The sequence below is a fragment of the Trachurus japonicus genome, chromosome 21 (genome assembly GCF_045865225.1).
Source record: "Trachurus japonicus isolate A0001 chromosome 21, Traja_1.0".
Taxonomy (NCBI): domain Eukaryota; kingdom Metazoa; phylum Chordata; class Actinopteri; order Carangiformes; family Carangidae; genus Trachurus; species Trachurus japonicus.
In genome coordinates this window covers 7,297,809-7,321,139 of record NC_140927.1, presented here as the reverse complement: position 1 = coordinate 7,321,139, position 23,331 = coordinate 7,297,809, and the positions used below count along the sequence as shown (strand labels likewise).

The window sequence follows — 23,331 nt, the reverse complement described above, 5'->3', positions numbered from 1 at the left end:
AAAAACGGCCAGAAAAAAGGGAGAATAACTCAGTAAAAGACGAGAGTAGCAGTAGGCCTGGTAAAAAAAAAAAAAAAAAAAAAGAGTAATAGGCGATCGCGGGATTACTTGACGATCGAGACGGCATTTTTTTTTTAAGAAAGCGTCTATACTGACAGAAAAAAACAACAACAACAAGAGCAGTAAAAAAAAACCCCAAAAAACGCTGCACAACGACCACGCAATGATCGAAACTGTTGCACGTCGCCATAAGAGCGTCCTGAGTCCTGTCTGCAGTGGAGACACGGCCACTGAGAGGGCCGAGTGAGAGGACAGTTCCTGTAGAAGTTCCTACCCCCTCCTTTTACCAGGAACTCCTGCAGTGGAAACGCGGCTTATGCTCTTTATTTAGGCAGGAAATGTAATAGCAGTAAAAGTTTTCCACAATATGCATTCACACTAACACTCTAATAATAATTATATATCACGTTCTCCCAAACAATCAGCTGTTATAGTTTCACTTTACTAAAATAAATGTAGCTACCACATGGGTGTATAAAGAGAACGGTATAATGTGTATGATAATTAGCACGCTACTTTTATTTTGAAGTTTTTACACTTCACTTGCGCTTCCAGTCTGTCCGGCGTCATATTGATAAGAAAAGAAAAAAACAAATTTGGGCCGTTATTTGATCTTGGTTTTTTCGTATTTTCGTGTTTTGATGCTGACAGCCTGACCTGCACTGCTCTACTTTTGATCTCACCCCGCTCTGTACGTCGACCTACGCTTGTGTAAAGAGTGCGTGAAGTGGAAAAAAAACATACCGCACATGTGTTTTTTTTCATTCACTGTTTACGTGTGTCTGACTCACACAGTCTCTCAAGTGGCTCTTCTTGAGGTGAAGGGTTGTACAGATGCTGACAGTTGTATTTGTGTACATTTTGCAGATGGGTTTAAAAATCTACACAAATGGTATTGATGTTAAGCATAGGTTGCTCCTTTCCTGCTGTGTGTCTCTAGCTAATAATTTATTTTTGCCATTGTGAATATCAGAATATATTCCATACACAGCTACTGCTCCCTTCTCGTTGTCTTCCTTTAAGTTACACCTCTACTTGGGTGCTCTAAATTAAAATGCTAGGATGCTTTTATTTTATCTAAACAGCAGTGGCTGTTTTTTCTTGTTTGACCCTTTGAGACTCCCATGCCTAAATTATTACTTCTACAATGTACTACGCTTTTCTTCAATTTTATCAACAATGATAACAATGATAGCAGCAACATCTGTACAAAAATCAGCTTTTACTGGCATGATGGAGAAAAAAAAAACCTGGACGTTTTGGCCCTCGGTTTGGCACACTTAACATACTTTGGCCCTCGCTGAAAACTAATTGGGGAACCCCTATATGAGTTCAGTGAGTGGTGTCTCGTAAGGATTCCAGTCATGTAGGTTAGCGTTGTCGCTATCCCTGGCGCCGGGTAGCCATGGTGTAACTCTGGTTTGCCTGCATCAATTTTAGTCGCGTTTTTTGCCCCCCCCCAACACTGGGTGACCATCAGGACAACGATTTAGGGGTCAAAAATGGCCGGAATTTTCCTTTTAGGTCCAATCCCTATCAAATGTCATCCCTGTTCAGGCCATATACCAAGTAAACCTGGGTGACCTGTTGACTTACTTGTGGAAATGTCCATAGACCCAGCTCTTGTGTCAGATTGACTGTTGACAATTTGATGACAGAGTGTAATATTCACGTGAGAGATGGTGATCTTGGTCTGTTGTTGTTAGAGCGACATGTCACAGTTAAAGGCATGTTGTCCCTAGAGCTCTGCAGCTGAGCCCACAACGCTCATCCGAAGGCCTCAGGATCAGTTTATTTTTAAACACCCACTGACACCACACCAGAGTCACCCTCAGTCCTTCCCTCACTTTCCCTCTCTCATCTTTTACAAACCACTTCACTGATCTTAATCACAGTGATCATGCATTAGTTCAATAAAGAAGATTCCGCCCGTATTTACAATTCTCTGATTTTTCACTCCACTCCATAGTCACCTGAGGTGTTCAGAAGGAACTACATCTTCAGCCTCTCCTCCAAATAGATCAGTGAGTCCATACTCTACTTGCTTTGGTTGAGGTCTCTTACAATCAAGATAAGATAATAATCCTTTTTCGTCCCACGATGGAGAGATTTACAAGGTTGCAGCAGCAGACAACAGCGAAGACAAATAGAGCACAGATAATAAATATAACAATAAAGAAAGAAAGCAGCATTTGTAAGAACATATGAAAAAGACACATAATTAAAGTATACACACATTCCAGCAGAAGCATATGACAATATCAACAAGAAATGGTTAAAGGGATAGTTCACCCTAGAATGATATTTTGCTCATTATCTACTCACCCTCATGTTGACTAAGGGCTGGAAGAAGTTTCAGATTCCTCCGTGGCTTCTCTGAGTTACAGGGGGTCTCGGCATAGCAGTGCATGTCCATATAACGGTTGCAAAGGGACACCGGAGCTCTTCGTAAAAAAACACACACAAAAAAACATCCAAATACCTCCATGATGCTCGTATGTAATGTCCGTCTTGTGCTGAAGCCCCAAATTGCGTAATTGTCCCGAAAAAAATTAAATAAGTCTATATTTTAAGCTTGTTTGTAGCGGAAGCTTCTCGAAGCTCCTCTTCCTGGTCCGTCCAAATCTCGCGTGATTTGCGCCGGCGTCAGCATGCGTCAGTGCGGTTACTGCGAATCACGCGAGATTTGGACGGACCAGGAAGAGGAGCTTCGAGAAGCTTCCGCTACAAACAAGCTTAAAATATAGACTTATTTAATTTTTTTTCGGGACAATTACGCAATTTGGGGCTTCAGCACAAGACGGACATTACATACGAGCAGCATGGAGGTATTTGGATGTTTTTTTGTGTGTGTTTTTTTACGAAGAGCTCCGGTGTCCCTTTGCAACCGTTATATGGACATGCACTGCTATGCCGAGACCCCCTGTAACTCAGAGAAGCCACGGAGGAATCTGAAACTTCTTCCAGCCCTTAGTCAACATGAGGGTGAGTAGATAATGAGCGAAATATCATTCTAGGGTGAACTATCCCTTTAATCTGTTGGTATTTATCAACCAGCTTGTCTGTATTCCTTGTGTTGGGGTCAGACAGGCTGCTGCCAAAGCTGACTGCAGCATAACAGTACACTGGCCACCAATGACTGATGAACATGCACAACATGTCAGTGCAGAAGCTGGGGAAGAAAGCTATTCTTTCCCTTTGATGTAGATGGCATCTGTGTTCAGGAACCAGCAGTTTCCTGTCCAGGTGCTCGCCAAAGTATTTAATGCCCCTGTGTATATTGACTGACTGAAAAGTGGGCCTAGATTTCTGAAACTATTGAAGATTAGGCTACAGACTGTCGTAACGAGAGGTTAAAAATGGTGGTAAATACCTGTGTTAGTTGGTCTGCGCAGGTCGTGAGGATTTTCCCGGTGATGCCATCTGGACCTTCCTCACGTTGACTCCTCGTAGGGTGGATCTGACTTGACGTTGTGTCCGTTGTGTATGGGGTCCTGTCTGTGGTGTTAGTATCTTTCTAGCTGTCCTCCCTCCAGTGAGAGATTTTGTTGACTACCACAAGGCAAGTGTGCTTGCCTTCTTCAATGCCTTTCTGCAGGTTCTGCTGTGCCTCTCTGTAGGCCTGCAGGTCACTGCAGCACCTCGTGTTCTAAGCAATCACCACAGCTTGCTGCTGAACCAAGGTTTTTAATACTTTGACAGTTTTCGTCTCAGTCACTGTCTCTGTGTAGCTGGTCTGCTCTGACAATGCCTCAGTTAATCTTGCACAAAAATAAACAACGTTATTTGCTCACCTGCAATCAATGACAAAAATATTACTTAACTTACGCAGTCTCTCACACCTTAAAGGTATAGTATGTAGGAATTTCCCCCATCTAGCAGTGCGGTGGCATATCTGAACATATTCTTGATGTTGCATTCAGGTGAAATGGGGCAGACGTCAGACAGACAACAGACGCTGCATGTAACAGGATGAACAAGCCTCTATGTAAACAAGTGGTCCGCCAGCACGAGGCAAAACAATACAGGCGTGACAATATGGTGTCATGGTGATGTGGTATTGTTTTACCGTCTTTCTCTGGTGGAGTAAAATGACATCCGGTTGGTTTGCCGACGGCCGTCTGCCTGACTGCACCTGAATGCAACACCAGTGCCTCTGTACTTCCTCACACTACACAGTGGTGACAGTTTTAACAGGCCGACAGCTCCGCTGAGTTTCCGTGGTTACCTACGGTCACGCTGCCACTCAACGTAAAAAATGGCGATGATGCAACATGGCCGCCTCGGTTCGGTGCGTCGCCCACTTATGTATTTGTAACGACTTGTAACAACTCATTCTAAGGTACGAGAAAGCTTTCATTTGTATGCGGGTGTGATTCGACTTCAGTGACATACGTATTTATGAAAACAGTATTTGATTTTTGCTAATAAAAAGCCAAATAAGTTACATACTGGGGCTTTAACAAAAGGAGAGTAACAGCAACTAGATGAGAGGCAATCACAGCGCAGTTAGCTTACATTCGTAATTGCTGTACACAAAGTGATTTGATTCTATTTTTATTTGTCTCAAACAAGCACAGCATAAAGACAAACAGTATACGTATGTAAAAAACAAACAAAGAAAAAAACAAAAACAATAATGACACACTGTTTGAGGGGGCTGAAGAAAGCTTATCAAGTTCAGCCCCCCCTTACATTGTCATACATGTCATATAATTCCATACAATTTAAAAGACTAAAACATATAACTTTAATATGAAATAGAGCCATGATGATATACATACTAACTGAAATCCTGGTAGAACTTTTACAATAAGGGTCCCTTAATTAACGTTAGTTAGTACATTATTAAGCATTAAAATATAAACTAATGGCAAGGCAAGGCAAGGCAAGGCAATTTTATTTGTATAGCCGCTTTTTACAAACAGTTTGTCTCAAAGGGCTTTACATGGCATCGTAACAACATCCTCTGTCCTTAGACCCTCACATCCACTGAGGAAAAACTCCATGGAAATGGAAATGTGTTAATTAATGCTGAGTAATGCATATACATAATGATAACTAATTACATTATTCAACTTTTATTATTATTTAATAATTTATTAACTAACTTTGAGTGGCAAGGCAAGGCAATTTTATTTGTATAGCCCGTTTTTACAAACAGTTTGTCTCAAAGGGCTTTACATGGCATCGTAACAACATCCTCTGTCCTTAGACCCTCACATCGACTGAGGAAAAACTCCATGGAAACCCTTTTAACAGGGAAAAATCGGAGAAACCTCAGGGTGAGCAACAGAGGAGGGATCCCTCACCCAGGACGGACAGACGTGCAATAGATGTTGTTACAGACAAGAAAACTGTTTACAGTTTGTCACAGAATGTGCGAAATATGGAAATGTTAGCAGGAGTTGATGAAGGCAGTCTCTGGTGGTGGTGGGGGGGGGGGGGGGGGGGGCGGCGGAGAGAGCCGGTCAGCTCGATGGGAGGACTGGGTGGCAGACTGGTCCATGGGAAGGAAGGGGAGGCCGGTCTAACAGCAGGGGAAGGGGTGGGAGGGGGGCGATGCAGGCGCTGGTGCAGAGAGATGGAGCTCCGGTGGATCTGCGGAAACACAGAGAGAGTGCGAGACACCAAGGCCAAACTACAAAGTGCAACAGAAAATGACAGTTCAAAAATATACTGAGGAGAGGAGAGGAGAGGGGAGGAGAGGAGAGGAGAGGAGAGGAAAGGAGAGGAGAGGAGAGGAGAGGAGAGGAGGGGAGGGGAGAGGAGAGGAAAGGAGAGGGGAGGAGAGGAGAGGAGAGGAGAGGAGGGGAGAGGAGAGGAAAGGAGAGGGCTCTGTGTAACCAGATGTGTCCCCAGCAGTCTAAGCCTATAGCAGCATAGCTATAAAGTGGTTCAGAGCTACCTGACCCACCCCTAACTAAAAGCCCTGTCATAAAGGAAGGTCTTAAGTCTAGACTTAAATGTAGTTAGAGTGTCTGCCTCTTTGACCCATGGAGAGAGCTGGTTCCACAGTAAAGGAGCCCGGTAACTGAAGGCTCTACCTCCCAGTCTGTTTTTAGAGATACTGGGAGTCACTAACAGACCTGCATTCTGGGAGCGAAGTGCTCTGGTAGGACAGTAAGGAATGATTAGTTCTTTCAGATAGGTTGGAGCTTTATCATTAAGAGCCTTATAAGTCAGCAGAAGGATTTTGAAGTCTATTCTAAATCCTACAGGAAGCCAGTGGAGAGAAGCTAAGGTGGGAGAGATGTGCTCTCTCTTCCTAACTCCTGTCAAGACCCTTGCTGCGGCATTCTGGACCAGCTGGAGACTCTTTAGAGAGTTTTTCGGACATCCTGACAGGAGAGAGTTGCAGTAGTCTAGCCTAGAAGTGATAAATGCATGCACTAGTTTCTCAGCATCACTCTGGGAGAGGATATTCCTAATCTTAGTGATACTGCGCAGATGGAAGAAGGCGGTCCTAGTCACGTGTTTTATGTGGGAGCTAAAGGAAAGGTCCTGGTCAAAAATGACTCCAAGGTTCCTCGCGGTTGTACTCGGGGTCAGGGTGATGCCATCTAGAGTAGCGATCTGATTAGAGAACGTGTCCCTGAGATGTTTAGGTCCAAACACAATAACCTCAGTTTTATCTGAATTCAGTAGCAAGAAGTTAGAGGACATCCAGGATCTAATGTCTTTCAGACAGTCTTGCAGATTGATGAGGCGGCTTCTGTCATCTGGTTTCATGGACAAGTAGAGTTGCGTATCATCCGCATAACAGTGAAAATTGATTGAGTGCTTCCGGATGATGCCACCTAATGGGAGCATGTAAAGAATGAAGAGGATTGGCCCTAAGACTGAACCCTGCGGTACACCATACGTAACTCTGCTATACTCTGAGTGGTCGTTATTAACATTAACAAATTGAAACCTGTCAGATAAGTATGACTTAAACCATTTTAGGGCAGTTCCTTTAATCCCTATTTCATGATCTAGTCTCTGCAGCAGGATGCTGTGGTCGATGGTGTCGAATGCAGCACTGAGGTCCAAAAGTACAAGAACAGAGACGAGACCTCTGTCTGAAGCTATAAGAAGATCATTAGAGACTTTGACAAGTGCTGTTTCAGTGCTATGGTGTTCTCTGAATCCAGATTGGAAAGCTTCAAAGAGCTCGTTGCTGTGCAGATGTTCATGTAGCTGCTCCAGGACAATCTTCTCAAGGATCTTAGAGATGTAAGGAAGGTTGGATATAGGCCGATAGTTGGCGAGGACATCTGGGTCAAGAGAAGGTTTTTTAAGTAAAGGGTTAATGACAGCCACCTTGAAGGCCTGTGGCACGTAGCCTGTGGCTAAGGAAAGATTGATTTGGTTCAGAAAATAAATGTTAATTAAGGGGAAGACATCCTTAAGTAGTCTTGTCGGAACTGGATCCAGCAGACATGTGGCTGACTTGGAAGAAGTAATTGCAGAAGTTAAGTCTGACAGGTCGATGGGAGAGAAGCTGTCCAAGTGTGTACCAAGTCTGGGAGGTGCTTCTATGGGTACTGTAATCTGTGGTCCATTACTAGCAATTTTTGTTCTAATATTAACTATCTTTTCGGTAAAGAAAGTTAAGCCTGCCACACACATAAAGATAATCGGGCTGATTTTGCCCCGATTTTCCCCCTTCCGACCACGGACAGACACCGCCCGATTATCTTAAGGACATTCACGCATACACAGGAGATTTCCTGATAGCCGATAGCAAAGACAGTAGCTCTCGTAGCCGGCAACAGCCGGCAATACAGCAGCCATGTTTAAACGATCATGTGACCGCCGCTCACAGCCCGTCATGTGACAGCGTACGGCTCCCTATTGGACAGCCGCTTGACTGCTCGGTGTCCGGAGCCACAGACACACAGACACACACAGATGGGATCGTTGTAAAGGCTGAAGTGTCCCGCTTTCATTAAAAAAAAAATTACGTCGCTCTCATTGTCCATTCCGGAAATAGACCCGAAAGAGTAGCTACAACAACACCCCTGGTATCGCTGCTGATGCCGGATTGTTTTCTGACCAGAGGGTCAAGATTCTGAAAAATCTTAATGTGTGTGGTGAGCTGTGTTTGGAATATCGCCGCACACCACACACAATACGATCAAAACTGTTCAATCACAGATTTTTTATCTTCATGTGTGGGGTCTCTCACAGATGATAAATTGGTTGAGATTTATAAAATCTTTATGTGTGTGGCAGGCTTTAGGAAGTCGTTGCTGCTGAGAGTTGGAGGGATGGATGGCTCAACAACACTATGGTTCTTGGTTAGCCTGGCCACAGTGTTGAAAAGGAACCTGGGGTTGTTCTTATTCTTTTCTATTAGAGATGAATAGTAATTGCTTCTAGCATTACAGAGTTCTTTTTTATATATTAATAAACTATCCTTCCAGGCTTGACGGTCTTCCTCATGTTGGCTGGAATGTGTTTTCCTTTCCAGCTGTCTGGTCTTCTGTTTCAAAGCACGCAAGTTTGGGCTGTACCAGGGAGCTATTCTTTTCTGGTTGATAACTTTCTTTTTCAGGGGAGCTACAGCATCAAGTGTCCCAAGGAGTGCTGCTGCAGTGCTATCCACAAGATAGTCCACCTGTGTGGGGGTGAAACCAGCATAACTGCCCATAATATGGTTACAGAATGTGGTGAAGTCAGCATCACTGCCCATAATATGGTTACAGGATGTGGCACCAAGCTCTGCTGGAATAAGCTCTTTAAATCTAGAAACAGCAGTGTCAGATAGACATCTACTGTAGCGGGATTTTTTCCCAGGTAGGATATAATTTGTTAAAGTAAATTCAAATGTTATTAAAGAATGGTCAGACAAGACAGGGTTCTGAGGAAGAACTGTGACATGGTCAGCTTCTATTCCATAAGTAAGTACTAAGTCAAGGATATGATTAAAAGTGTGAGTGGGTTTGTTTACCCTCTGAGAGAAGCCGACTGAATCCAAAAGTGACTTGAATGCAGTAGCCAGACAATCATCATCGACGTCCACATGAATGTTAAAGTCACCTACTATAATGACTTTGTCTGAGCTCATTGCTAAATTTGACAGAAAGTCAGGGAATTCTTCTAGAAACTCAGAATAAGGTGCAGGAGGACGATACACTACAGCAAGTAAGAGTGGTTTTTCTGCTTTCCAGTCTGGGTGAGAGAGGCTGACAGTAAGGCTTTCAAATGTATTATATGAACTATTATGTCTAGGGTTGATAATCAGATTTGACTGAGAAATAGCAGCCACTCCTCCTCCTCGGCCTGTGTTACGAGGCACATGACAGTTAATGTAACTAGGAGGGGTAGATTCATTCAAACTAACATATTCATCTTGCTGCAACCAGGTCTCAGTTAGTGTTAATATGTCAATATGGTGACTTGTAATTAAGTCATTCACTAGGAGAGACTTGGATGGGAGAGAACGAATGTTGAGCAAACCACATTTAATAGTTCTATTAGTTTGGCTTGCTGGAGCAGTGGTTTTGATTTTAACTAAGTTGCTATAAACAACTCCTCTAGATTCGGTTTTAGGCTTAGACAGCCTCGAGGCAGACACAGTTTCTATAGGCTGGGTGGGTGACAACATGAAGGACCCAGCAGAGGGGCGTGTTAAACTGCGGCTCTGCCTGCTGGTCTGAGCTCTGGGTGCTTGTCAGGGATTAGCACGGCTAATAAAGTTCCCTATGTTACTAGATAGGAGGGATGTGCCATCCAGAGTAGGATGGACGCCATCTCTCCGAATCAGACCAGTCTTTCCCCAGAAGGAGGTCCAGTTATCTATGTAAGCCACGTCGTTATCTAAGCACCACCTAGACATCCAGCGATGGAATGAACGCATGCGGCTAAACATATCGTCACTCACTAGGTTGGGCAGCGGGCCAGAGAAAATTACAGAGTCCGACATTGTCTTTGCAAAGTTGCACACCGAAGCCATATTAACCTTAGTTAACTCCGACTGGCGAAGCCGGGTGTCATTAGCGCCGACATGGATTACAATCTTACTGTATTTAACCTTACGTTTACATGCCAGCAGCTTCAGATTAGCCTCAACGTCGCCCGCTCTGGCCCCTGGGATGCACTTTATGCTCGCTGAATTCTCTACCTTCACGTTCCGTAAGATGGAGCTGCCAATGACTAATGCCGACTTCACAGCGGGGCTGTCGACATGTTGAGTTACGTTCTCAGCGGGTGTGTCGCTGAGTGGGGAAAAGCTGTTGGAGACGTGAAGGGGTTGGTGGGCCAACACGGGCTTTTTGTGTCTATGTTTCCCTCGGTTTGTTGTCACCCAGCCGGCTGCACGGGGGCTGGGGGGGAACTGCTAGCGGCGGCTAGGCTAGGTGGCTCCGCACCGGCTAAGCTGGACTGTGAAGCTACTAAAGCTGGACTAGCCTCCATGGTGCGGAGCCGGGACTCTAACTCGCTGAGCCTCGCCTCCAGAGCTACAAACAAGCTACACTTATTACACATACCATTATCACTAAAGGAGGCAGAGGAGTAGCTAAACATCTGACACTCAGAGCAGGAGAAGGAGAGAGAGGAGGGGGGGGGAAGCCATAGCTAGTATGCTAAGCTAACTAGCGGACCTGTGGCAAATACAACAAGTTGAATTGAGAAATACAAAGAGAGTCCTGTTAAAGACTTAAGTGACAGAAAGTTGTGTAATGTAGCAAAACGTGGTGCACACTGGTGCTTAAAGTGATTAAATTAGCAGAACACTAGACGGAGGATTGAGAAAGTCTAACACAACACAGCAACAGTGCAGCAGGTACAGGCAGGAAATGACGTAACATGCTCACCGTAAGTCTCGAGTGGTAAACATTAATTAACTGCTTACTAATTAGGCTACATTAAAGCAGAAGTAAGTGATATATTTGTGTTAATATAAGTCTTAAATAGTTATATCTTCCGACAGCAATCACTTACATAGAGTGTTTGGACCGAAACACGGGTCTGTCAGTCACTCTGCTCTGCTCTGAGCCGAGGAGAAAACATTTATTGTATCCTACAGTTTTTATCCAATGAGGAGAGAGAACGGCATGCAGGGCTGTGTGTGCAGCCAAGGGACGCCGTGAATGTGGCGACGTAGGGACGAGGACTGTTATGGTGTGTTCAAATGGAGAACAACGCGGTCTCCCAGCTCTCGTCTCTGCACCCCGCGACACAAACGCGCTCCGTAACCCATAATTAGTCCAGTAATTTTAGGCCAAAAAAGGGGTCAACGTTAAACAAATTGCAACAGAAGCAAACTCAACTGATTTTGTATCCTCAGCATGTCCTGAGTGAGGGAAAAAAAGCCCCGAAGAATCCCATTAGGGGAAAGTTTCGAAAAACACCCAAGGGCGGTGCGTGGCGCAGTGGGTAGAGCGGCCGCCCCATGTAGAGGCTACAGTCCTCGCCGCAGGCGTCCCCGGTTCGAATCCCGCGTCGGGCAGACCTTTCCTGCGTGTCATTCCCCATCTCTCTGCCTCCCCATTTCCTGTCTATCTCTACTGTCATCACTATCAAATAAAGGCAAGAAGCCGAAAAATATACTTTAAAAAAAAAAAAGAAAAACACCCAAACATATCCCATTTATACGCATATAAAAAAAATTTTTCACGTGTATAGGGTAAAATTTTTAACCTTTAGATATCTCCATGAAAATTACTGAGTTGATTACTTACATTAAGACAAACAAAAAATGTATTACAAGTTTTTTGAAATTCTTTGTTAACATGAGCAAGTTTGCATAAATTTGCATACATTTGCATAAATTCCACCGTTTGGACGGCACATGTATATATGAAGTTGCTGTGGTGGTACCGGCATGAAAATTGGAATGAGTTGACTCCATCGGTCAACCAACAAGTTGACCACTTTAAATTTCAAGATGACTGCAATTTTTCAAGACAGCCACATCCTTAGTAGAGCAGGTATGACTGGAGCCAACAGTGCATAATCCAATTACGTATGGCTAATTTGCATACATACAACACCTGATATAAACATTGAGTAGAGCAGGTGAAAATGTCTTGTTCAATCTTGTTAACATATATGTTAACAAGATTGAACAAGACATTTTTAACTGCAATATGATATTACAGTTAAAAAACGTAAGGAATGGAACCAAAGGCTACCCATGAGCATTAATAGAGACGGAGCATGCCATACCTGCTCTATGTGGCTGTCTTGAAAAATTGCAGTCATCTTGAAATTTAAAGTGGTCAACTTGTCGGTTGACCGATGGAGTCAACTCATTCCAATTTTCATGCCGGTACCACCACAGCAACTTCATATATACATGTGCCATCAAAACGGTGGAATTTATGCAAATTTATGCAAATTTTCTCATGTTAACAAAGAATTAAAAAAAACTTGTAATACATTTTTTGTTTGTCTTAATGTAAGTAATCAACTCAGTAATTTTCATGGAGATATCTAAAGGTTAAAAATTTTACCCTATTCACGTGAAAAAAATTTTTTATATGCGTATAAATGGGATATGTTTGGGTGTTTTTCGAAACTTTCCCCTAATGGGATTCTTCGGGGCTTTTTTTTCCTCACTCAGGACATGCTGAGGATACAAAATCAGTTGAGTTTGCTTCTGTTGCAATTTGTTTAACCTTTTCTCATAAAATGACTGGACTAAATCTTTTGTTTATGACGGTTAAGACTACACAATCACACGCCGTAACATCGTTATGTAACTAATTGATTTTTCACCGGCTTCGTATGTAAACAGATGCACATGGAGGAGAGGAGCATAACCAAAACAGCGGAAAAGCGAGCGGACTGTCACAGTTCCCTACTATCTTTCTGTTAGTGGGGCGGATTAGCTCAATATTTTACACCAATCGTTCACTTTGTGATAAAAGCATGAAATTTGATGGATGTGTTGGTGAATATGTTTCAAACAAATCTGGATATTGGGCCACCTCAAAAGCGCCCCCTAGTGGCCGTGGCAGCCATTTGTTATGCGAATAAATGAATGATGAACATAAACTGCCCTTTTAATAATACCAACTGGTGATATATTGTATATTGTTGGAAAGCCTGATTAGTCACCTTTACAACGAGGTACAGCTGGTAAGGATCGTGCATTCATGGAATGAGCAACGGGGCTAAACGTGTGGGTAGCACCCCCCAAATATGTGCATCCCCTGTGGGGCGGATTAGCTCACTGAATCACAAGAATTGTTTATTTTGTGACAGAAGCACAACATTTGGTGGAGGTGTTGGTGGATACATTTTTGAAACATGGTTTTTAAGGACCCTTAAGATGTCTACTTAAGATTTTTGCTTGTTGCCCGGGTCAACTAATGTCCCATGGGGGTTTTTTCGGTGGCCATTTTGAATTTATGTCTGCAAGAATGGCGAAAAGGCCAATTTTCATAACTCCTAAACCAGACATCATACAAAGACAAATGAACACACTTTTTCTGATAATTATGACACTATAATACATAGTTGGTATTATTAAAAGGGCAGTTTTTATTCATCATTCATTTATTCGCATAACAAATGGCTGCCACGGCCACTAGGGGGCGCTTTTGAGGTGGCCCAATATCCAGATTTGTCTGAAACATATTCACCAACACATCCACCAAATTTCATGCTTTTATCACAAAGTGAACGATTGTTCAGCTAATCCGCCCCACTATGTGTAAATATCTCATGTTACAAACCTGAGGCTTATATTCAAGTGCGGCCTATATATGTATTTTCTTTTAAAATGTAGCTGGTGCGGCTTATACACGTGTGTCTATAGTCCGGAAAGTACGTAAATTGTCCATGATGTTGAGTGTCAGCTGAGTGTCAACTGTTGGATACATTAACGCTCTCTTATGACGTAATCTCACGGTGCACTCCTCCTCTCCCAATAATCGCAAAACAATAATGAATGGAAACGGTCATAAATTCGCATTTGCTTTTTGCGCATTTTCACAAAATCCGCTTTTAAATTCGATACGACTTGGATGGAAATCCAGCTACTGTTCCTGTGTATCTACCTAATTAATTACCTGCTATGTAATCGTATGTAATAACATGTACTTACATTGTAAATACATAGTGTATTTTAGTGTACTTACAGGTCCCTGTTACACTTGTAATAAGAAATGCTATGTTACAATACTTTGTCAAAATGGCCTCTCTCTTTGGGGAAGCGGTACACCTGCAAAATGGGTGAAACCACAACCCATGTTGCCTGGGCAAACTTTTCCATCAATCTTCCTCCTGCCTCTTGAGTCTTTGAACATGTATGCTGTTTCACAATTTAGTAGCCTATAGATTAGATTAGATAAACTTTATTGTCCCCAAAAGGGGAAATTCGTCTTAGGCAAAAGTGCACCGTGTGGGGCGTCGCGTGGCGTAGTGGTTAGAGCGGGCGCCCCATGTATAGAGGCACAGTCCTCGCTGCGGTCGGCCCCGGTTCGAGTCCCGCGTCGGGTGCCATTTGCTGCATGTCATCCCCCCTTTCTCTGCCTCCCCGTTTCCTGTCTGTCTCAACTGTACTATCTATAAAGGCATAAATGCCCAAAAAATATACTTAAAAAAAAAAAAAAAAAAAAAGTGCACCGTGTAGCAACAATTCAATAAGACATATAAGCAGCAATAAGCAGTGACAGACATACATGCAATGGACATAAGTACAACGACAGACATGCAGGCAATAGACATAAGTACCGAGACAGACTTACAAACAATAGACATGTGTACAGTGACAGACATACAGGCATAGACGTACAGACGAAGCAGCATTGCACAGCATCAAAACCATAGCAGTCGGAATTATCAGTTCTAAAAGAGAGGTGTAAATTAAAAAGGACAGAAGCTTGGCTTAGTAAAAAAAATAAATAAGGAATTTAAAGGATCCTAAGATCAAAGAAATTTGCAAGAGTAAAAACTTGAGCTACGCTACGCTTCCTCCAATTAGGAGGCCACCAGCCTATGGTTGATGCTGGCATGAGCTGGCTGTTTGTTCAACAGAGCTATAGAATTAGCACACATGTAACAGTTGTGTTAATACACCTTTATTACTCTTTGATACAGTGGAATGAGCACATTTAAATACAGTGTACCTGCTGGGATACCACAGTTCTTACACATTAACTGCAATAATCAGTGTCTTCGATAGTGTACCACATGTGCTGTTACACAACGTAGTCTATGTAACAGTTGTGTTAGTACACCGTTGTTACTCTTTGATACAGTGAAATAAGCACGTGCACGCCACGTGGCCGGTGGAGCAGCTTCAATTGACTGTTATGAACACACAGAGATGAAAAAAAAAGAACGGTTCCCAGCTGCGAGTCGGTTCCCATCGTTCATGTTAACGAGCGTGCACCCGCGCAGGCGTTGTTGTTTTGCACAGCTGGTCTATTTTATTTCCTCAATGCGCCGCTATGCAGCCCTCCAACAGGTAAAAACTACATAGAACTGTCACGTCCTGGTCGCGTCACGTGGGATGATCCCTATGTTCCCCGGGTCCTATGTTCCCCACTTTTCCCTAAAAGGGTCCTATGTTCCCCTCTGTGTCATACAGTAGAACCCTTTTTTAGAAAAAGGGTCCTATGTTCCCCGCTTTTCCCCAAAAGGACCCGCGGAACATGAAATTTTTGTACCCATACCTGAAAGTGGAGTTGTGAGTGACTTGGCATAATTTTGCCTATTTTTGAGTGAGAAGTTGAGTTGTGACTTTGAGTGAGAAGTGTAATTGTCCCATTGGTTGGGTTTAGGCAATGAAGAAAGGAGTTGGTTAAGTTTAATACAGTAAACAGACCAGGTAGAGGCTAGACAGGCGCAGGGGCGGCGCCAGAGAAATGTGATTGCAGGTGCTATGGGTGTGCTCCGACATTGACTGGGGGTGCTCCTTGAATTGTGTAGGGGGGGGGGGGGGTAGATGGAGGAGCTGTCCATGGTTACTTAACCAAAAGTCTCTTGGCATATTAAGTGCCATGTCTTTGTTTGTTTTTTAATTATGTATCTCTAACACACCTTATGTGTTGAGCTGAAATAGATTACGTTTTTTTTTATCATCATTACTCGGCTTTTGATGGTTTCCACTAGAGATGGGCATTTGAAGAAATCTTTTTGATCGATTATCGGGAAAATTAATGATCAATTATCGATTAATCGTTAATATTAATATTCATAATTCATATTCATATTTTAAAACAGATTGCGTGCAGCTATGGCGTGTGCCAGTAATCCAGGGCAGTCCCCGTGAAGGAAGAAGGTCAGACAACAACCTACACGGACGTCTGTGTGCTTGTGCTTCACCTGTAGGGACGGTGCCGACACCGGCATTTACAGTAAAAAAAAAAAAAAAACACCGTTGCGCTGCCTGGCTCACCTGCACCTGAGCTGTCAGAGCAGCTCTGCTGTCCCCCTCTCTTGTACAAAAAAAAAAACCACAAGCACTTTCAAAATGTGAAAGCGTGTGTTTTATTATTATTTCTGTAGCCAACACACCGCAGAGCGGCGCTCTGATCAGGAGCACAGAAAAGAGAAACAAACTATGCAGGATATTTACCTTAAGTTTCATTTTAACCGTAAAACAGCTTCGGACTAATTGTGATGTTAGATAAATGACTTGCAGCTTGTAACTTACAGAGAGAGCGGAGGTTCCTTCCACACTGCTGCTGAAAACCAAACCTGCTGATCAGAGCGGGGGGAGCCGCGGGGTCACAGCTCACGTCTCTGTTAAACCGAGTCCGCGACACAAGCGCCCCGTCATATTTAAAGGGATAGTTCAACATTTTGGCAAATTGGCCCATTGCCATAATCGCTATAGTCATAGCAGTAGGTTCGTTACCTTTAATTGTTGGTGTAAGCTATTTTTAGAACGGCGGAGCGGAGCAACAGGCTGCTCAGGGCTATGCTATGGAGGCTAAGGGAATTTCTTGGTTTTCCTCATCAAACTCATCAAATACACAACCCAACAACTCCAAAAGGCTGTCGTGGACAAGTTGTGACCTGCACATTCACCACGCTATGAGATAATAATGGAACGTTACGAAACGGAGCCGTTTTAGAGGTAAATTCATGCAAAACTGCTGATGCACGTTGCGTTCAGGGACAGTTTTTCAGCAAGCAGACTCTGTATTTACCTCGAAAACGGCTCCATTTCGTAATGTTCCATTATTATCTCATAGCGTGGTGAATGTGCAGGTCACAACTTGTCCACAAAAGCGTTTTGGAGTTTTGGGATTTTGTATTTGATGAGTTTGATGAGGGAAACCAAGAAATTCCTTTAGCCTCCATAGCGTAGCTCTGAGCAGCCTGCCGCTCCGCTCCTCCATTCTAAAAATAGCTTACACTGACAAATAAAGGTAACAAACCTACTGCTATGACTATAGCGATTATGGCAATGGGCCAATTTGCCAAAATGTTGAACTATCCCTTTAATGAACGTTAAAATACGTGACACCTGACACCTCACCTTTGACCTCGCGTTAATATCAAGAAATACATTGTGAAACATAATTAATTTAATTTAGGACATTTTCGGACAGAAATTAGATACAAAGCGCATGAGATAAATGTCATAAAAAATATATTAAAATTTTTTTTTCATGGGGGTGCTACGGGGGTGCTATGCCGCCACTAGGGGGAGCTAAAGCACCTGCTAGCCCCCCCTGGCGCCGCCTATGGACAGGCCAGATAGATAGAGAGTCCAGGTAAGTAGAGAGAGTCCATCGACCAGCAACAGTGGGGAACATAGGGCCTTTTTTCAGAGAAAGGGTCCTATGTTCCCCAGTATGTATTGCGACCGGGGAACATAGGACCCTTTTTGGTAAAAACGGGGAACATAGGACCCATTTTCAAAAAGATGGGGAACATAGGTACGCTCCCGCGTCATGTCCGTGCCTGTTCCCAGTGTACTTCCCCTGTTACATGGGGAGGAGTGCAGACCAGCTGTGGTGCTTATTAGATATGCAAATGTAAAATGATGCCTTCACTTGAGAACTTTTTTAAACATGGTTTGACGCTAAATGTGACAAAATGTTGCTGTTATTTTCAGCATGAGCAGCTTTACAAACGGCACCCCATAATGTGGGTGGTCCTTTCATTTGTCATGAATTGTCCCTATATGCGTGCTTACTGTGCGCGTCTGCTGCACTGTGCTACTATGTTTGATTTAAAACATGTAATCAAATGCTTTTACCAAATGTACTGGTAGGCTCCGTTCTCACTTCTCTTTGTTGTACCACTTGTTGAAGCCAGTCCACCAACACCATTTTGTTACGCGGGCGACAAGACATGATGACTTTCCTTTGATTTTATAATGTTTACTTGAAAACTTGAAAGTAAATTACAATGTCTGACGCACGGTCAAAAGACTGTGTAGCTTCCACCATTATCTGACTCAAACTAACTGTTACATCCGGTCACAGTTACAACTGTCAGATGACATCATAGCAAAAAAAATTAAAAGACACAGAACATTTTTCATTTTTTTTGCACTGCTTTTAATCTAGGAGCACACAATTTCATCTCGTGTACACCGTACAAGAAATGACAAATAAAAAACCTTTGACCTTTTGACCTTTGATTACCAACTTATACATTTTAAAGTAAGACATTTTAAATCTTTTATGAATTATGATGAAATTATCATTATCAATTTTAACTGTTTTTAAATGAAATTATTGCCATTAAATTATTAACTTATTGGCCCTTACACCCGCTTTTCAACCTGTTAACCTATTTTTTCAGGGCACTGGTTACTCTTTGGATGTATTTGGCTTTCACTTCAACTGGGTGTTCACTGATCATAAAACACGCAATAAGTAATGACTGAAGTAGCGCAGAAAGCCTTCATTTTGATGATCACACTCTGCATTTACTACCTCTCTAACTGCCTGGTAGCCATAGTGAAGAAGGAATTCAGATTGAGACTTTGTATAAAAGAACTATTTCCATTCTGTGGTCCATATTTACAATACCACCTCTTTTATCCTCTTCACTTCCTTGCTGACCTCTCAGTGGATGTTACAGATATAGGCTGAGGTAGACATTGTGGCTGAGTTATGTCCTCTTTTCCCGCTTCCCTCGGGTTGATTTAAATCCCTGTGCTGAAAATCAGCCATAATGCACATCCACTGTTTCGCAGATGTGTCACATTTCTATTCATGGTAGCAATATGTAATGGGACAGTAGCACAGATCTGAGAATCTATCATGCAGTATGGCTGCCCTGAGGGGAAGAGACTGGGGTGGACGGAGAGCTACTCGTATCAGATTCACCATCATTCTCCAGTACAGGGAGGCTCATGGTGAGTCCCTCGGACATGATGATGTCATCTTATTTCTATGCCAAATGGCTCCTACAAAGTGCTGTTGCTGTCCGGAGCAACTTTAATGTCTCACACATCCTCACAGAAAACCCCTCAGCATTGTAGACAAAGTGGAGTTGTACAGGGGAGTGAGCTGATGAAGGATGAGATCAGTGCTGGGTAATCATGAATTATTGAGTTGTCTGCTACTGTAATGTTTCTTTCAGCAAGTTTCTAATGCAGGAGACCAGATGAGTTTGAAACTTTGCAGGGATTGAATGGTTCCTGTTTGCACAGCAGTGTTGTTCTGACTATCTCAAGTTGGTCTATCCTAAGTTAAGGAAAATCAAGATTTTTTCAATAGTCACTGCTGATAAACAGGGGCATGTTAGACAGAGTGACCTTGGTGGCAGGCAGCTTCGACCATGCCCCTGAAAGGGATGATTGTTTACCTGCTCCATCTTCAACAGGACCACATCACAGTTCATCACAGAATACTGACCAAAGCCTAGATGGAAGAACACAGAAAACAACTAATAAATAGCAACAGGACATACCAATAAGCAAACAACACAATTACAGCAACAAAAACTACAAAATAACAAGGGGTAAAAAACCCTGAAAAACCAACTGCAGGCCTCTCAGCACCATATTCAACAAACTCAGAGAAAGAGGCACACAATCAGGTGTTTAAAGGGATAGTTCAACATTTTGGCAAATTGGCCCATTGCCATAATTGCTATAGTCATAGCAGTAGGTTCATTACCTTTAATTGTAGGTGTAAGCTATTTTCAGTACGGCGGAGCGCAGCAGCTGGCTGCTCAGAGCTACGCTATGGAGGCTAACGGAATTTCTTGGTTTCCCTCATTAAACTCATCAAATTCAACATCCCAAAACTCCACAGCGCTTTTGTAGACAAGTTGTGACCTGCACAACCACCACGCTATGAGATAATGACGGAACGATACGAAACGGAGCCGTTTTCGAGGTAAATACAGGGTAAATACGGAGACTGCTTGCTGAAAAACTGTCCCTGAACGCAACGCGCATCAGCGGTTTTGTATGAATTTACCTCCGCTGTACTAAAAATAGCTTACACCTACAATTAAAGGTAACGAACCTACTGCTATGACTATAGCAATTATGGCAATGGGCCAATTTGCCAAAATGTTGAACTATCCCTTTAAGTGTGTAGCAATATAAGCATTTTGTCTTGTTTTCCCCCTCTTGTTGCACTTCCAGCTCCCACTTCCGGGTCAGAGGTTGTGTGCTGCTCCATGCTCCCTGTGTGCGCTGGTGATTGTTTAAAGTATATATTTTTTGGCTTTTTGCCTTTATTTGATAATACACAGTAGAGATAGACAGGAAAGGGGGAGGCAGGGAGAGCTCATCTAAAATGTTTGTTCAACAATTCGTTTTATAGACTTAATAAACATCAGAGTAGTCGCAACGGTGATATAGTGACGTGAAAATGTCACATAAAGCTAAAACCTCGTCTGTATTGTTCTCATTAAAATTAAGTGATGATTGTAAATAAAGTCATCAGGCCAATGTCTATCAACCAGTCGCTATCAACAATACAGTAACGGTGGAATGGAGTGTCATGGCGACACCCAGTGCCATTCTCCGGAAAGTGGTGGATAGACATGGGTCTTAAGATCTTAAGAGTTTTAAGATGTCTCAAGATGTCTTAGAAATATTTCTGTCTTGAGATGTCTTAAGGTAAAATATCACTGTCCACTATTCGTATAGTTGAACTAAATTTTTTATCAGTTGAATTAAACGTTTAATCATTTTTTTCAGTTAAATTTCCATTACTAATGTCAAAAAAAGAATGATATATGACACACTCAGTATTTAATAATAAAACATAGGAAAATACATACAGTAGATGTTTTCCTATTTTCTATGTATCTTCCTATGTTTTATTATTAAAACCAAATGTTTAGGATCTGAACACATTATTAAACACTTATCTGTAACACTTTTTCAAAGTCACGGTGTTTAGATAATAAACACGAGAACATGTTTATTGGCTGTAACACTTTTTAAACACTTTTACATGTTTATTCAGGAAAATGTGTTTAGGTTTTAAACACTTTATCCAAATGTGTTCAAATTATGTTATATTGTATTGATCTATTGATTATACTGTAAAAATTGACCGAAAGGAAACACATAAACACTATGATTCCTTTGAGTGCGTGTTCCTCCTTTTCCTCCTCTGCTGCCACCCCCGTCCAAAAGCTGTAAACCTATAGGGAAACACTTGAATAATGGAATAATACAGTACTTAAACTTCTTTAGTTTAACTATTATTATTCTATGTTACATTTTAGAAAATAATTTACACACATAAAAATATTATATATTAGGCTATATAAAGAACACATTCATACATTACATGTACATAGAAGATCAAAACACAGGAACAAAAAACAACTGAACAGGTCATCTGAGAAGTCCTCGTTCAGGCCAAATTCTTTGAAAAGAATCTGAAATGGAGAAAAATGCAAAAGACATTGTAATAATACTATACATCAGTGGGATTTTGTATAACAGTAACCTGTTGCTGTGTATGAAAATAATGACCTGTATTTGGCTGATTTCGGGCCAGTGAACGGGTCCCCAATCATGTGGTGCTGGAGGAACCTGGGAGTAGGTGGGCTACACCTTCGGATAGTTGAGATGGCTCATGTAGGACACCCCCAGGAGGACAAGTGTGGCATCCAGGACGCTTTCTGCCTGGGTGAAAATGAAAAAACCCTCAGTCACGTCAGTTCAACATCAGTCATATTTGCCATGACGGCATCAAAAAGGAAACAGTACGACCTGTAAGTTTGGTTGTAAAATTAGTGAACAAACCTCAGGAGAAGTATTATATATTAGGGGTGTAACGATACAAAAAAATCACGGTTCAATACGTACCTCGGTTTGAGGTCTCGGTTCGGTTCATTTTCGGTACAGTAAGAGAACCAAATGCAAAACATACATTTGCTTGTTGTTTATTAGGAATTTTTCTCAACCAAATTTACATGTTTTAGTCAAATATAATTATTTTACTCACCTACTAATGTTATGTTGTAGGTACATTGTCCCTGATACAAATACACTTATTAAACTAAACTAAACTAAACCATTATACAAAATATGAAAGAAATATAATAACCGTACTGTTGTAAAGTGCTGCCTAATAAGTTCAATAAATTATATTATTTTTTATATATATATATATATATATATATATATATATATATATATATATATATATATATATATATATATATATATATATATATATAGATATAGATATATATTGATATAATAAATGATTCTCAAATTAACAAAACATAAAATAAGCCTTACAATTAATAAAATATTCACAAATAAACAAAACATATAAAATATGATTTAAAAAAAACTTCTCACGCAACTTCAAGCCAGTGATGGACTGATCATAGGGCAATGTGGGCAAATGCCACAACGGCTGCAATGAATAACGCGGATCATCACGACGGCACAGTGCGTAGTGTCAACACAGCAGCAGAGAGAGACACAGACGGACAGAGGGACAGGCAGGCAGACAGAGAGGAGATAGGAGCCACAGCCCCCACCTCCACTCCTCCTACAAGCAGGAAGGGTCTTCAAGCCTCTGTTTTCTCACTAGCGGTAGCATTAGCTGTAGCATTAGCGATAGCCACGAAATGGGCTGCACGTGTAGCTGCAGGCAGACTGTAAACACACACAACTTCTGTACCGAAACTCACCCGTGCTCAGCGCTGTACCGAACCGAACGCCCCGTACCGAATCGGTTCAATACAAATACATGTATATACAGTGGGTACTAGTTTCATTTGGACGTTTCCCTCACGTAACGCGTGATTCACGCGTTGCGTGAAATTGTAGGTCACACTGTAGCCACTAGGTGGAAGCATCGTACTGAGATGCAGCTCAAAAGATTTTGGGATAATTCCATGTTTGACCACAACGTAGCTGCAATGGAG

General features: G+C 42.1%; 1 pseudogene; it reads right to left on the bottom strand.

Annotated features, from left to right (window-relative positions):
- Positions 1 to 9,721: 9,721 nt before the first annotated feature.
- Positions 9,722 to 10,536, bottom strand: LOC146964720 (uncharacterized; annotated as a pseudogene).
- Between the last annotated feature and the right edge of the window lie 12,795 nt (positions 10,537 to 23,331).